At 37.9% G+C, this 16092-nt stretch overlaps 1 protein-coding gene across 4 annotated transcripts in view; it reads left to right on the forward strand.

Annotated features, from left to right (window-relative positions):
• Window positions 1-16092, forward strand: part of PFKFB1 (6-phosphofructo-2-kinase/fructose-2,6-biphosphatase 1) — a 124449-nt gene that overhangs the window by 5857 nt on the left and 102500 nt on the right. The gene's annotated exons all lie outside the window — the stretch shown is intronic.

Raw genomic sequence — 16092 nt, forward strand, 5'->3', positions numbered from 1 at the left:
TTCAAGGTGGTGGTAAAGTGGGTGTAGAAGAACCGCAAAGACATGCTCTCCCAACATCTACCCCAAGCCCAACCTGAGAGTTGGACTAGATAAGCAGGTGAATATAACAGCTGTAGAACAACAAAAGGATAATGTCAGAAAAGATAAAGAATAAGAGAAAGAAAGAGAGAGATGAAGGACGGAGAAAGAATGAGGATTAGGTGAAGACAATCTTAATCCATGGGATTTTTGACTAGGCACTTTTTTTCCTTTCTTATCCAGAGCTTTTTTGAAATTCTTCTTGCTTGAAATTTGACATTGCTAGATTGGAACTGCTCATTGCTAACCTAGAATGTTTTATTTTGGTGACCTCAGTGAAGTGTCTGTAAATTAGTCCTGTCTAATAGTGCTTGGCTAAAATAAGGTAGTGGTTGCTGGCAAGATTTCTCAGGGAACAGGTGCTGGATACACAACAGTCCCATGCCATTGGTCAGTTTTGCTCCTCCTTTTTCTCAAGCCTCTTCTAATAAATCTATACTTGTCTGAGTTGGGAAGGTCTGGGTATCCTGTCTCCTGCATTGCCTTCTTGGCACACATGGACACTTTCGCTGCTCTGGGAATTTGAGAGAGAAAACACTCAGTCTCTCAGGAACAGCCTGCTGTGTAGGGTTCACTTTGACAATTTTAGAAATCAGAGACAAAGGAGAAGCAAACAAAAGTTGTAACATTTTTTTAAAAACACTTAAGTATACCATTTCCCATAGATAACAGGGGAGGGTTGTAGACCAAGGTGTTTCTAACCCAAGAATTATGCCCTGAGGAACTGTGAGGTGGGCAGACTTAAGTCAACTGTGGACTGTGGGACACAGACATTTTGAGGTCCAGCTGACCAAGGTTCCTCTATGCTAATGCTAGAGGGGGCCCAGGCTCAGTGCTAGTGGGAGGAGAGGTAGTTGCTTAGAAAATACTAAATAAATATTAAATATTTATTTACTAAATAAGGTGTGATATTAAATAAAGTGTGTAGTATGCAAGATGTAGATAAAGGAAGAAGAGGAAGAGGCAGAAAAAAACCAGCCTCCTGTTCTCTTTGCTTCTCTCCACCAGCCGTTTCACTCATTCATCCAGAGATCTAGGAGCTTGGATGAGACAGAGAAATACATCCCACCCCCATACAGTCAACCACTTTAATTCTTTCTGAGGGGCTGTTGGGTTTAGTTGGCAAGCAGGCAAACCAGTCTCTGCATACCTGGGTCCTCCAGAATTAGGGCCTTTATATTCCCATGAACTCTATCTTTCAGGTTGTAGAAATAATATACATTAAACACCTAATATAGGGGCACCTGGGTGGCTCAGTGGGTTAAGCCACTGCCTTCAGCTCAGATCATGATCTCAGGGTCCTGGGATCGAGTCCCACGTCGGGCTCTCTGCTCAGCAGGGAGCCTGCTTCCATTCCTCTCTCTCTCTCTCTCTCTGCCTGCCTTTCTGCCTACTTGTGATCTCTCTCTCTCGTCAAATAAATAAATAAATAAATCTTTAAAAAAAAAAAACACCTAATATAGTCTCTGTCACATAGAGGGTGCAAAACAAACATATGCTTACATTAGTTCTGAGCCTCTCTTTCCTCAGATGCAAAACAGAACTAATAACTATTTCTCACACTGTGTTGTTGGGATGATTCAGTGATTTGGAGGTCTGGATCCAGACTGCCTAGGTTTGAATCTCGGCTCTCCCACCTCCGGCCTCTGTGACTTTGAGCAAGTCTCTTTACCTACCTGTGCTTCCATTTCCTCATCTGTAAAAGGAAGTGAATAATAGTGTTGTTGTGGAGATTAGAGAGTAAAATATATAAAATGCTTAGAATGTCCAGCTTATAGTAAGTGCTCCATAAATATTAGTTATTATTTAAACAAGAAGGTGAGTGTGTGGTCTTTCTGCCCATTGTATCCTCAGCATCAAGCTCAGAACCTGGCACATAGCAGACGTTTAATGCTCTACTTCCACTCTACTACTCACCATAGGCAAGCCTTGGCTCTATGTGCACAAGACAGTTACTCATTAGTGATTGACTGAATTATGTCAGCCTGCAGACACTATAAACTTAGTGTTTGCCTCACCTCCCTTGCTGGGGAGTCTATTTACCACCAAAGGATCTAAATTATCTTTTGCTTGGAGCATCCTTTCTAGACCAACCTTGTTTCAAAGAGGGTGGTGGGTGAAGAGGTGAACACAATCAATGATGTGGTTCTGAGAATTAAATGCATTAACGTGTATAAAGTGCTTGAAAAGCTGTGTATGTCCATCCAGATTTGTTTTCTCAGTCAATGTTTTGTGTGCCATCTATATTATTTTTGCATATTGTTAAGTTGCATATTGTTAAGTTCTCTTTGCTGCGCAATACTACATTTTGTGAATACCTCATGGTTTGTTTATCCATCTGTTTTTCTTTTAAGGATTTTATTTATTTCTTTGAGAGAGAGCATGCGAATGCGTGAGAGAGGGAGAAATCATGAGTAGAGGGGGGCAACGGAAGAAGCAGACTCCCCACTGAGCAGGGAGCATGATACAGGACTCTATCCCAGATCCCTGGGATCATGACCTGAGCCTAAGGCAGCTGCTTAACCCAGTGAGCCACCCAGGTTCCCCTATCCATCTAACTTTTGATAAACACTTAACGTAGTTTCTAGGTTTTGGTTATGAACAATACTGCAGTAAAATTTTTTGTCTGCATAAATTTTGGAATCAGCTTTTCAAGTTACACACACGTACACACACAGCATTTCGGGATTTTGATTGGAATTGCATTCACTCTGTAGATCAATTTAAGATCAAATTAAGATCAATCTCTGTGACATTGAGTCTTCTCTAAACACGCCATGTCTCTCCATCTATTTAAAGCCTTTTCATGTTATTCAAGTGAAGTTTTATAATTTGAAGGCACTTGAACATCATTATAAGAAATTCCTTTATTTCTTGTTGCTATTGTAAACTATGCCCATTTAGAAGATTACATTTTATAGCAGTTTATTGCTAATGTATACAAATATAATTGTAGTTTTTGTATATTGCATTTATAATTAGAAAATCTGATCAATTTGCTTATTCATTTTGATAATTTATATGTAAATGACAATTTTCTTTCTTTACCTCCCATCTTTATATTTTTATATCTTTTTCTCTTATATTACTGCACTCCTAGGACTTCTCATCTCCAGGACAAACACACCATTTTAAGTACAGTGATGAAAAGAAGTGTTAACAGTGTGCATTGTTATGTTGATACTAATTTTAAAGGGAATGTTTTTAAAGGCTCACCATTGAGTAAAATGCAGTAGTTTATTGTAGATTTCATTTAATAGGTTAAAAGAATCCTAGGCTTCTGGGTGGCTCATTTGGTTAGTGTCTGTCTTAGGTTTGGGTCATGATCTCAGGGTCCTGGGATCAAGCCCCACATCTTGCTTCCTGCTCAGTGGGTAGCCTGCTTCTCCGTCTCCCTCTGCCTGCCCCTGCTCCTTCTTAATCTCTCTCTTTGTCAAATAAGTAAATAAAATCTAAAAAAATAAAGGAAGCTCCAGTTTATTCTTAGTTTACCAATAGAATTTTTTAAAATGAGTAGATTCTGAATTTTATTAAATGTGTATTCTCTATTTCTTGAGATGACATGTTAATTTTCTATTTTAATTTACTAATGTGAATTACATTAGAGATTTTTATTGTGTTAAACTAATCTCACAGTCCTAGGATAAATAAAAACTGCTAGATTTAGTTCATTAATATTTTATTTAGGAATTTGATATTTTGTTCATGAGTGAGCTTGGTTTCCAATTATTCCATGGTTCTCATATATGTCTATTTGATTTTAGTGGCATAAAATCAAGTGGGAATGATTTCCTTTCATTCTATTTTCTGACAGATTATCCAAGGAACTATGTGTTCTTCAAATATCTGGCTCAACTTTCAAGTATAAACATCTGAACCTACTATCTTCTTTATCAGAAAAATTTTAACTGATGCAATCTTTTAAATTGTTATAGAATCATTCTAGTCTGCTATTTCTACTTGTTAAAATTAAATTATGGTTTTCCAGGAATTTTTCTGTCTCATATCACTTTCCAAATTTATTTGCTTGAAGTTCTTATATTCGGATTTTTAAATGTTGCACTTGCAGTTATGTCCTCTCTTTTGTTCTAATATTGTTTATTGGTATCTTCTCGTTTTCCTCTTGATCAGTCTTGCCAGAAGTTTGTCACTCTTTAAAGTCTTTTAGACATAATCAACTTTTAGCTTTTTACTTTTCTGTTTTTGTTTTCTATTAAACTATTTTTTTTCTTATCATTATTCTATTTCTTTCACTTTCTTTTGATTTTTCTTTTTAACTTCTGGAGTTAGATAGTCTGCTCATTAATTTTCAGACTTTCTTGCTTTTGAGTATAAGCATTTGATGCTATCACTTACCTACTAAATAGAAGTGGTTAAAAAAATAGGACTGATAGTCCTCAGATGCATAATTGTATGGACATAAGAATTTTTAAAATATTTCCAGATTATTTCAAAAATAAACACTGTTCTGGCTTTCTTAATTTCCTCACCACTTACCCCATTGTCCTGGAAACCTCACCCCTTTACTCAGGACAGCTGGGACCTACTAATCACCATTTAACAACTAAAGGGTTAATGCCTGACATAGTAGGAGGGCTCCAGGAATTTGGTGCCATTTCTAGTTTGATTGCATTCTTGTCAGAGAACAAAGTTCTTGTGGTTTCAGTTCTTCAAAATCTATTTAGATATGCTTTATGGACAAACAAAGGGTCACTTTTAGTAAACATTCCGTAAGCACTTGAAAAAATATACATTTTATAGTTGGGTTCAGTGTAGTATATAGTTGAATTAAGTTATGTTTCTTAATCTAGCTCAAATGGTCTACATTCTTCTGGGGTATTGTCTGCTTATTGATATGAAAAATTTATTGTTGTCTTCTTATAACTATGTCAGTCTTGGTTTTATGATTAATTATAAAAATTTACAACTGCTATATCTTCCTGGTGAATTTAATATTTTATCAATGTGTAAGGAAATTATTTCTGATAATTTAATATCTTTGGCATTTTGCCCTAAAATGAAAAATTTTCCACATTGTTATTACATTATTTTCATTTAGCTTAATATTTGCTTTGTATAACTTTGCCTATGTTTTCTAAAAAATTATTTTTGATAGAGATATAATTCACATACTGTGAAATAAACCATTTTTTGTTTTTTTGTTTTTAAGATTTTATTTTAATTCCAGTTAGATAATATACAACATAATGCTAGTTGAAGATATATATTATGATGATTCAACACTTCCATACAACACCTTGTACTCATCACAAGTGTACTTGTTAATCCCTATCCCCTCTTTAATACCTTCCCACCACCCTCCCCTAGGTGATCATCTGCTCCTTCTTTAGAGTTATGGGTCTGTTTATTGGTTTGCCTCTCTCTCTTTTTTCCCCTTGCTCCTTTCTTTTTTTAAAATTTTTTATTTTTTCAGCATAACAGTATTCATTATTTTTGCACCACACCCAGTGCTCCATGCAATCCATGCCCTCTCCAATACCCACCACCTGGTTCCCCCAACCTCCCACCCCCCCCCCCGCCCTTCAAAACCCTCAGATTATTTTTCAGAGTCCATAGTCTCTCATTGTTCACCTCCCCTTCCAATTTCCCTCAACTCCCTTCTCCTCTCCATCTCCCCTTGTCCTCCATGCTATTTTTAAAAGATTTTATTTATTTATTTGACAGACAGAGATCACAAGTAGGCAGAGGGGCAGGCAGAGAGAGAGACAGCAGGCTTCCTGCTGAGCAGAGAGCCTGATGTGGGGTTCCATCTCAGAACTCTGAGATCATGACCCAAGCTGAAGGCAGAGGCTTTAACCCATCGAGCCACCCAGGCATCCCTGAAATAAACCATTTTAAAATATACAATTTAGTGGTTTTTCATTATATTCACATGGTTGTATACCATCACCAGTAATTCCAGAACATTTTCATCACCCTCAAAAGAAACTCCATACCCCTTAGAGTCATTCCAGATCGCCCTTCCCCTCAGGCCCCTGGCAACCACTTATCTGTTTATGGTCTCTATAGATTTGCCTGTTCTGGACATTTCATACAAATGGAATCATACAATATGTAGTCTTTGGAACCTGCCACTTCTCATTGGGCAAAATGTTTGCAAGGTTATTCATTTTGCAGCATGTGTAGGTACCCCTTTTTATAACTGAATGATATTATACTGAATGCTGTACCACATTTCTTAATCTACTCATAAACTGATGGGCATTTGGGCTGGTTCCACTTTTGGCAATCATGAATAATGCTGCCATGAACATTGTTGTACAAGTTCTTGTGTGGACATATGTTTTCATCTCTCTTGGATATCTACCTAGGAGCAGAATTGCTGAGTCATCTGATAACTCAATCTATGATGCTTAGGGGAACTGCCAAACTGCTTTTCAAAGTGGCCAAACTGTTTTTCAAAGTTTTACATCCCCAAAAGCAACATATGAGGGTTCTAATTTCTCTGTATCTTTACTAACAATTGTTATTGTCCATTTATTATTACACTCATTTTTTTTAAAGATTTTATTTATTTATTTGACAGAGAGAGATCACAAGTAGGCAGAGAGGTGGGCGGGGGAGGGGGAAGCGGGCTCCCCACTGAGCAGAGAGCCTGATGTGAGGCTTGATCCCAGGACCCTGAGATTATGACCTGAGCTGAAGGCAGAGGTTTACCCACTGAGTCATCCAGGTGCCCCCATTATACCCATCTTAAGTGAATATGAAATGATATCTCTCTCATGATGCTCATTTGAGTTTCAATAATGACTATGAGGTTAAGCATCATTTCATAAACTAATTGGCTATTTATATATCTTCTTTGGAGAACTGTCTATTCAAACGTTTTGCTTATTTTTAAATTAGATTATTTGGGGTTTTTAATTCTTTTTTAATTTAATTTAATTTTTTTCAGTGTTCCAAGATTCATTGTTTATCCAACATACCCAGTACTCCATAAAATACATGCTCTCCTTAATACACACCACCAGGCCCCCCCAATCCCCCACTCCACTCTCCTCCAAAATCCTCAGTTTGTTTCTCAGAGTCCACAGTCTCTCATGGTTTGTTTACCCCTCTGATTTCCCCCATCTCAATTCTCCTGTCCAACTTCCAATGTCCTCTCTGTTATTCTTTATGCTCCCCAAGTAAGTGAAACCATATGATAATTGATTCTATCTGCTTGACTTATTTCACTCAGCATAATCTCCTCTAGTCCTGTACATGTTGATACAAAATTTGGATATCCATGCTTTCTGATGGACGAGTAATACTCCATTGTATATATGGACCGTATCTTCTTTATCCATTTGTCTGTTGAAGGGCATCTTGGCTCCTTCCAGTTTGGAAATTGTGGCCATTGCTGCTATGAACATTGGGGTACAGATGGCCCTTCATTTTACTACGTCTGTATCTTTGGGGTAAATACCCAGTAGTGTAATTGCAGGGTTATAGGGGAGCTCTATTTTTAATTTCTTAAGGAATTTCCACACTGTTTTCCAAAGTGGCTGCACCAATTTGCATTCCCACCAACAGTTTAAGAAGGTTCCCCTTTCGGGTGCCTGGGTGGCTCAGTGGGTTAAGCTCAGGTCATGATCTCAGGGTCCTGGGATCAAGTTCCACATAGGGCTCTCTGCTCAGCAGGGAGCTTGCTTCCCTTCCTCTCTCTCTGCCTGCCTCTCTGTCTACTTGTGATCTCTCTCTGTCAAATGAATAAATAAAATCTTTAAAAAAAAAAAAAAAAGAAGGTTCCCCTTCCTCCACATCCTCTCCAACACTTGTTGTTTTCTCTCTTTTTAATTTTGGCCATTCTAAATGGTGTATGGTGGTATCTCAATATGGTTTTGATTTGAATCTTTTTTATGGCTAAGGATGATGAACATTTTTTCATGTGTCTGATAGCCATTTGTATGTCTTCTTTGGAGAAGTGTCTGTTCATGTCTTCTGCCCATTTTTTGACGTGATTATCTGATTTTTGGGTGTTGAGTTTGAGAAGTTGTCAATAGATATTGGATACAGCTCTTTTTAGTGTCATTTGTGAACATCTCCTCCCATTCCATGGGTTGCCTCTTTGTTTTGTTGACTGTTTCCTTTGCGGTGCAGATTCGGATCTTGATGAAGTCCCAAAATTTCATTTTCACTTTTATTCCTTTGCCTTTCCTTTCCTTTCAAGAGGCAAGTCTTGAAAGAAATTGCTGTGGCTGATGTCAAAGAGGTTACTGCTTATGTACTCCTCTAGGATTTTGATAGATTTCTGCCTCACATTGAGATCTTTCATACATTTCGAGTTTATTTTTGTGTATGTTTTGAGAGAATGGTCAACTTTCATTCTTCTATACATAGCTGTCCAATTTTCCCAGCACCATTTATTGAAGACATTGTCTTTTTTCCACTAGATATTTTTTCCTGCTTTATCAAAGATTATTTGACCATAGAGTTGCAGATCCATATCTGGGTTCTGGACTCTGTTTCACTGGTCTATGTGTCTGTGTTTGTGACAATACAATGCTGTTTTGATGATCACAGATTTGTAGTAAAGCTTGAAATCAGGCAACGCGATGATGCCACTTTTGTTTTTCTTTTTCAACATTTCCTTAGCAATTTGGGGTCTCTTCTGGTTCCAATACAAATTTTAGGATTGTTTTTTGCAGCACTTTGAAAAATGCTGGTGGAATTTTGATCGGAATGGCATTGAAAGTATAGATTGCTCTAGGCAGTATAGACATTTTAACAATGTTTCTTCTTCTGATCCATGAGCATGGAATGCTTTTCCATATTTTTGTGTCCTCTTCAATTTCTTTCATGGGTGTTCTGTACTTCCTTGAGTACAGATTCTTTGCCTCTTTGGTTAGGTTTATTCCTAGGTATCTTATGGTTCTTGGTCCTATAGTAAATGGAATCGATTCTCTAATATCCCTTTTTATAATTTCATTGTTAGTGTATAAGAATGTAACTGATTTCTGTGCATTGATTTTGTATCCTCCCACATTACTGAATTGCTGTATGAGTTCTAGTAGATTGGGGGTGGAGTCTTTTGGGTTTTCCATATAAAATATCATGTCATCTGCAAAGAGAGAAACTTTGACATCTTCTTTGCCAATTTGAATAACTTTTATTTCTTTTTATTGTCTGATTGCTGTTGCTAGGACTTCTACTTCTATGTTGAATAACAACAGTGAGAGTGGGCATCTTTGCGGTGTTCCTAATCTCAAAGGGAAGGCTGTCAGCTTTTCCCCATTGAGAATGATATTCACTGTGGGTTTTTCATAGATAGATTTTATGAAGTTGAGCAATGTTTCCTCTATCCCTATACTTTGAATAGTTTTAATCAGGAATGGATTCTGTATCTTGTCAAATGCTTTTTCTGCATCAATTGAGAAGACCATGTGGTTCTTCTCTCTTCTCTTATTGATCTGTTCTATCACATTGATTGATTTGTGAATGTTGAACCACCCTTGCATCCCAGGGACAAATCCCACCTGGTCATGGTGGATAATATTTTTAATATACTGTTGGGACCTATTAGCTAGGATCTTGTTGAGAATCTTGGCGTGCATATTCATCAGGGATTTTGGTCTGAAATTCTCCTTTTTGATGGGGTTTTTGCCTGGTTTGGGGATCATGGTAATGCTGGCTTCATAGATAGAGTCTACAAGTTTTCTTCTGTTCCTATTTTTTGAAACAGTTTTAGGAGAATAAGTATTATTTCTTCTTGAATATTTGGTAGAATTCCTCAGGGAATCCATCAGGTCCTGGGCTCTTGTTTTTTGGGGAGGTTTTTGATTACTGCTTCAATCTCGTTACTAGGTTTGGTCTATTCAGGTTGTCAATTTCTTCCTGGTTCAGTTTCAAAAGTTTATAGGTTCCCAGGAATGCATCCATTTCTTCTAGGTTGCTTAACTTATTGGCATAAAACTGTTGATAATAATTTCTGATGATTGTTTCTATTTCCTTGGACTTACTCATGATCTATCCCCTTTCATTCATAATTTTGTTAATCTGGGTTCTCTCTCTTTTCTTTTGGATTAGTTTGGCCAGTAGTTTATCAATCTTATACATTCTTTCAAGGAACTAGCTTCTAGTTTCATTGATGTGTTCTACTGTATCTGTAGTTTCTATCCCACAGATCTCTTCTATAATCCTGATTATTTCCCTTCTTGTGTGTGAGGTTGGCTTAATTTCTTGTTAGTTATCCAGTACTTTAAGGTATAAAGAGAGCTGGTGTATTCTGGATTTTTCAATTTCTTTGAGGGAGGCTTAGATGGCTATGTATTTTCCCCTTTGAACCGCCCTTGCCATAACCCATAGGTTTTGGACTGAAGTGTCTTCATTCTCATTGGTTTCCATGAATTCTTTAAGTTCTTCGTGGAGTTCCTGGTTGAGTCAAACATTCTTAAGCAGGGTTGTCTTTAGTTTTCAAGTGTTTGAATTCCTTCCAAACTTTTTCTTGTGGTTGAGTTCCAGTTCCAAAACATTGTAATCTGAGAATATGCAGGGAATAATCTGTCTTTTGGTATCGGTTGAGTCCTGATTTGTGACCCAAAATGTGGTCTATTTTGGAGGAATTTCCATGTGTGCTTGAGTATTCTGTTGTTTTAGGGTGGGATGTTCTGTATATATCCATGAGGTCCATCGATCCAGTGTGTCATTCAAAACGCTGTATTTGTTGTTGTTGTTGATTTTCTGCTTGGATGATCTATCACTGAGAGTGGCATGTTAATATTCCCTACTATTAATGTATTCATATCAGTATGACTCTTTATTTTGAATAACAGTGGGTTTATGTAGTTGGTACTCCAGTATTGGGGGCATAAATATTTACAATTTTTAGATCTTATTAGTATATTGACCCTTTAAGAATGATGTAGTGTCCTTCTGTATCTCTGATTACAGTCTTTAGTTTAAAATCTAATTTACCTGATATGAGAATTGATACCCCAGGTTTCTTTTGAGTCCCATTGTCATGAAAGATACTTCTCCATCCCTTCACTTTCAGTTTGGATGTATCTTTAGGTTCCAAACATGTCTCTTGTAGACAGCATATGGACAGATCCTGTCATTTTATCCAATGTGAAACCCTGCACCATTTTATGGTAGCATTTAGGCCATTCGTGTTGAGAGTGATTATTGAAAGATATGTTTTTATTGACATCATGTTGCCTGTGAAGTCCTTGTTTCTATAGATTGTCTCTGTAAATTTCTGGTCTATGTCACTCTTGGGTTCTTTCTTCTTTTATAGAACCCCCCTTAATATTTCTTGTAGTGAGGCGCCTGAGTGGCTCAGTGGGTTAAAGCCTCTGTCTTGGGCTCAGGTCATGATCCCAGATCACACTCTCTGCTCAGCGGGGAGCCTGCTTCCTCCTCTCTCTCTGCCTGCCTCTCTGTCTACTTGTGATCTCTGAGTGTCAGATAAATAAATAAAATCTTAAAAAAATATATTTCTTGTAGTGTCAGCTTGGTGGTCACATACTTTTTTAAACCTTGATGGTCTTGGAAACTCTATCTATCCATCCATTTCAAATGTCAACCTTGCTGGATAAAGTATTCTTGGCAGCATGTTCGTCTCATTTAGTGCCCTTAATATGTCTTGCCAGAATTTTCTGGCTTGCCAGAATTCTGTGAACAAGTCAGATATTATTCTGATTGACCTTCCTCTGTTATATAAAGAATCTCTTCCCCCTAGCAGTCCTCGGAAGCCCTTGTCTAAAATTATGATTCAGGAGTCTCACAATTAAGTGTCTTGAAGTCTTTCTAGATTCATTGATCTTGGTGGGTGTTCATTCTGCCTGTAGGACCTGAACAGATTGAGAAAATTTTCATCCAGAATTTGCTCAACTGTATCTTCTAGTCTTCTTTTTCCACCCCCTCAGGGATCCTGATATTTGTGACATTGGAAAGGTTCATGGCATCATATATTTCCCTAATTCTGGTTTCCTGGCTTCTAAGCTGTTCCAGGCCCCCTCCTAATCCTTTTTCCTCTATCAGTTTGTCCTCTAGATCACTAATTCTATCTTCTGCCTCAGTTACCCTAGCTTTTAGCATATTTAGATTAGAATGGATCTCACTGATAGCATTTTTTACTTCTGCCAGTTTGGCTCTCACTTCTGCCCATAGAGATTCTATGTTGTCACTAATGGTTTTATCCAACCTAGCCATTGCCTGGATAATTGTTACCCTGAATTCCCTTTCCAACATACTGTTTATGTCCACATCCAATAGTTCTGGTAGAGGATACAGTCTCTGAATTTTTATTCTGTTAGGTGTTCCTCCTCTGAGTCATTTTGTTGAAAGGTGGTTGAGGGAATGTATAGCTGACTATTTCAACCATGATCCAGGCAAGTTGCACCCTGGAAAGTTTCAGAACTATTGGAAGTCACCACCAAAAAGGAAGAAAAAATTTAAAAAAGAGATAGAAAAGAGAATACCCAGGCATAATGAGCCCCAAAAGTAAGATTTATAAGGTATATAAACATAAATGGACAAATGAAAAGACTGACGAAAGTAAATGACAAGAAAAGAAAAATGAACCCAGCCAAAATGATCCCCAAGGATAAGATTTATATAATACCAGAACAAAAACAAATACCCAGAAACACTGACAGAAGATGATGGGAGGGTGGTTATAAATCCTTGATGTGGGTGAGGAAGGTTATTTTGGTTCAACCTGGGTGTATCTTGATATCTTTGTTAAAAGGCTCAACTTTCCAGGGATAAGGTGAGATCATATATATGATCTCGCTTTATATATCTATATCTATATCTATCTATCTATCTATCTATATATATATATAAACTATATTATAATATATATACACATTATATAGGGTACAACCATATATATGGTTTATATATAGGTTAGTATTGATTAGGGAAAGAGGATTACCTTGAAGTTTATGTCTATATGTATATTAAAAAAATAGAAAAGAAAAAGAAAATCACAGGTATATTTATGAAAAAATGTTCAAGTTAAAAGGTTATTATGGAATATGTTGTCTTAAACCTCTAGTTGTAATGATAAGTAGGTTAAAAAATTTTTAAAGTACAAGAATCATAAGAATGAATTTAAAAAAATTGTCTCCATGAAATACACAAGTTTTAGGTCAATACCAGGAGCTTAATATATTGTTTTCCCCTGATGCTGAGGTTTTACAATTTTATGAGGAGCCTCTGGTGGTTTTCCTCTTGTTCTTTTGGCTTGCCTTCTCGGGGAGGGGCCTCCCGCATTGTTATTCAGTCAGACTTGTTGGGTTGATTCCTTCTGCCCCCTATTAAGTGGCTGATCTCTGTGGAAACCATTTATTCAGGCTTTTGTTCTCTGGAGGTTTTTTGTAGCTTTTCAGCAGTTTAGTGGAAAGCAAACTGCACCCAGACCTCCACCTCAGAAAGAAGCCTCAGTCTGCTCCCCTCTGGGTGGTCCAGAACACACAGACTCCCCCTTTGCAAACTCTACTGAACAGCATAGCCTCCCACAGCAGGAGTGCACCCTAGCTACTGTCTCAGTGGTCGCCCACTCAGTGGTCGTGCCTGCATGTCTCTGCACACCTATGCCAATAACGATGAGCAATATTGCTCCAGGGAGCCCATTTCCAGTGGCTCCCTTTGCTGGGACTGCTGTCTGGGGTCCAGGCCCACACAGGATGTTCTCAGTCCCCATGCTTGTGCAGGTCACAGAAGGCTGCCACCAAGGGATCCCAACCAAAGGTCACACCAGGTTCTGCCAGGCATGGTCTGGGAATGTCCAGACCCTCAGTCAGTGGCAGGTGGCTGGAGTCCTAAGGAGTGCAGGATGGCACCCACACCAAGCTCTGTCAGGTGCGGGGGGTGGGGGGTAGGGGTATGTGTGCTCACAGCCCATGGTGGTGCAGGGCATGCAGAACGCAGGAGGCTGTGGACCTAGAGAATGCCAGTTGGCACCCACACCTGAAGCTCTCATGCATGGGCAGGAGCACACCCAGCTGAGCATGGGCCCTCAGGCACCATGGGCCTCAGGATTGGTGATCCTGCTGCACTCTCTCTGGCACAAGTGGTCACCAGTATTGGCCATCCTGGATCTGTGGGTTTAGGCCTGTGCCCATGACCACCTGATTCCACCAGTTACCACCCAAGCTCTTTTGCTCTTTCTGAGTGCCTTCAACCAGACTCCAAGTTAATGCTGGTCTCCAACCACAGGACATGTTTGTATTGGGGCATTACTATCCAATGGGTTGCTTCTGGTGGCTCTCTCCCCCTTCTGCTTATCCTCCAATATCCATCTGAGTATTCCCACTCAGCTTTACCTCTCCACTGATGTCTTCTGACCCCATAGATATCCAGAAGTGTATAATCCTACATCTCAGGCTGATTTCATGGGTGTTCAGAGTCGTCTGGTAGCTCTTTAGCTCACTTTATGAGACCAATTGAAACAGGGTCTCCTACTTCTCCACCATCTCGCCCCTCCTCCAGATTATTTGTCTTTTAAAAAGATTCTATTTATTTATTCATTCATTCATTCATTCATTTATTTGAGAGAGAAAGAAGTGGGTGGGAGAGGCAAAGGGAGAGGGGAGAGAGAAATTTTAGCAGACTCTGCACCCGGTGAGGAGCCTGATGTGGAGCTCAATCTCACAACCCTGAGATCATGCCCCTGAGATCATGACCTGAGCTGAAACCAAGAGTCAGAAACTTAACTGACTGTGCCATCCAGGTGCCCCAAGTGTTATTTGTCTTTTTGTTGATGTTGATTTGTATGAGTTGTTCATATATTCTGAAAATTAGAGTCTTATCAGATATATAATTTGCAAACATTTATTCCCATTCTGAGTTGCTTTTTTCACTTTCTTAATAATATCTATCAAAGCAAAAAAAAAATAATTTTGATGATGTCCAATTTACCTATTTTTTTTTTTTTTGTCATTTCGTGTTTGTGCTTTAGGGACCAGATCCCAGAAACCAATGTCTAATCCAAAGTTATTCTTTTTTTCAGTTTTTATTTAAATTTCAGTTAATTAATATATAGTGTCATATTAGTTTCAGGTGTACAATATAGTAATTAAACACTTCCATACATCCCCCTGTACTCATCACAAAAAGTGCACTTCTTAATCTCCATCCCCTATTTCACCCATCCCCATAGTCCCCTTCACTCTTGTAACTATCAGATTGTTCTCTATAATTAAGAATCTGCGTCTTGCTTTGCCTCTCTCTCTCTCTTATTTTTTTTCTTTTGCTTGTTTGTTTTGTTATTTAAATTCCACATATGAATGAAATCATACGGTATAAGTCTTTTTATAATTGACTTATTTTTCTTAGCAGTATGTTCTTTAGTTCTATCCACATCACTACAAATGGGAAGATTTTATTCATTTTTATGACTGAATAATAATTTCTTATAAATATATAACACATTTTCTTTATCCATCATCAATCAATGGATAATTGTGTTATTTCCATGCCATGGGTATTGTAATAATGTTGCTATAAACATAAGAGTTTAGGTATCCCTTTGAATTATTGCTGTTGTATTCTTTGCTTAAATACCCACTAGCACCATTGCTGGATCATAAGGCAATTCCATTGTTAACTTTCTGAGGAATCTCCAAACTGTTTCCACAGTGGCTGCACCAGTTTGCATTCCCACCAATAATGCAAGAGGATTTCTTTTTCTTCACATCCTTTTGAACACATGATGTTTCTTAACTTGTTCATTTTAGTGATGCTACTATTACTGTATTATTATTAATGTGTTTTTAAAATTTGCTTATTCATTGTTTTATATAATTGGCTGTTCCCAAGTTAGGAGTATAAATATTTATAATTTTAGATATTAATGTTGGATAAACCCTTTAAGTATGATATAGTGTTCCTCCTCATCCCTTACTACAGTCTTTGGTTTAAAATCTAATTTGTCTGATATGAGGAGTGCTATCCCAGATTTCTTTGGATGTCCATTAGCATGATAAATTATTCTCCACCCACTCACTTTCAATCTGAAGTTTCTTTAAGTCTAAAATGAGTCTCTTGTACACAGTATATGGG

The sequence above is a fragment of the Mustela putorius genome, unplaced genomic scaffold (assembly GCF_011764305.1).
Source record: "Mustela putorius furo isolate JIRA1106 unplaced genomic scaffold, ASM1176430v1.1 tig00537339_pilon_pilon_pilon, whole genome shotgun sequence".
Classification (NCBI taxonomy): Eukaryota; Metazoa; Chordata; class Mammalia; order Carnivora; family Mustelidae; genus Mustela; species Mustela putorius.